The following is a 1229-nucleotide window of genomic DNA, read 5'->3' as shown; positions in this document are numbered from 1 at the left end:
TGTGGCTCAGCCCCAGCTGCCTGGCACCCGGCACCATCTGCATCATATTGCATGGCCCCTGTCCAGCTGGGCACAGTGCTGTGACCCTTCCAGCATTCCCAGGCTGCTTGGGCTTTCAACCAGGGCCCTGCACCACTCGTGGAGACTGCATGTCATTCTGAGCTGGGTCCTGCCTTCGGTAGCACTGCTGCCAGACCTGCAGTGTGTGGGGGAAGAAAGCACATGGCGGGACCTAGCTTGGCATGGCACGCTGGTGTGCCTTTGCATGGGATTGGGAGGCGTGGCACCAGGACAAATGGATCCTGTGCAGCCCAGCCCAGGTTGGGTCAGATAGGGTTGTGCTGGCCAGGCACATTTACCATGAGACTCAGACAATCATGTGTCACAGCCCACTGCAGGCACAGTGGCATGGCTATGCATTGCCACCTGAGCCTCATGGAAAACACACCTGGCCAGCCCAGCCTGATCCAACCCAACCCAGGCTGCTCAGCTAACAGTCTTTTGCATAGGATCTGTGCATCCCAGAGCTGTGCCTTTCAGTCCTGTGTCAAGGCACGCTACTGGGCTGCACCAGGCCAGGTCCTACCATACGCTTTGTGGAGGGCCTCAAGTGGGAGCCACTGCAAACCTTCTCCCCCACCTGTGGCAATGGCAGCAACAGACAGTGACCTGGGATCTGTACATGCTGAAAGGACCTGGCCCAGCCTGCCCCATAGTGCACTACTTTCCCAGTCCTGTCCAAATCTGCACAAGCGGGCTGGACAGGCTGAGTCGATTCAGTATGTATAGAGCCCAGGTCACACAGCACCGCCTTGCCTCTGGCTGTGCCTGCAGTTCAGTCACGGCCACACTGGCTGCTGTGTCTGCATCACGGGGGGTAGATGGGAAGTCAGATGTGTGGCAGCCCCTGTTTGAGCCCCTCCACAAACTCACGCACAGACCAAACATCTCCCTGCCACTCCTTGCACCCCAGACATCTCCCCACCACTCCTCACATCCCCCACCCATGCACATCCATAACCTCCCCACCCCTATGTCTCTACTTACCTGTGATAGAGCCCAGGTCCCAATCCTTGCTGTGCATCTGCTTGCCCCACCATGCTAAGGGTTCACACCCTGCATGCTGGGGCAGCAGGAACACCATAGAGACACTCTGGCCAGAAACCAGTGTGTCTTTCTGGAGGACCAGCTCCCGGGTTACCTCAGGCCCTGCTTCTCCCTCCTCCCCC

The sequence above is a fragment of the Crocodylus porosus genome, unplaced genomic scaffold (genome assembly GCF_001723895.1).
Source record: "Crocodylus porosus isolate Cpor-Errol unplaced genomic scaffold, CroPor_comp1, whole genome shotgun sequence".
NCBI classification, from domain to species: Eukaryota; Metazoa; Chordata; order Crocodylia; family Crocodylidae; genus Crocodylus; species Crocodylus porosus.
The sequence above is the reverse complement of the archived record's forward strand: the minus strand, read 5'-3'. Positions refer to the sequence as shown.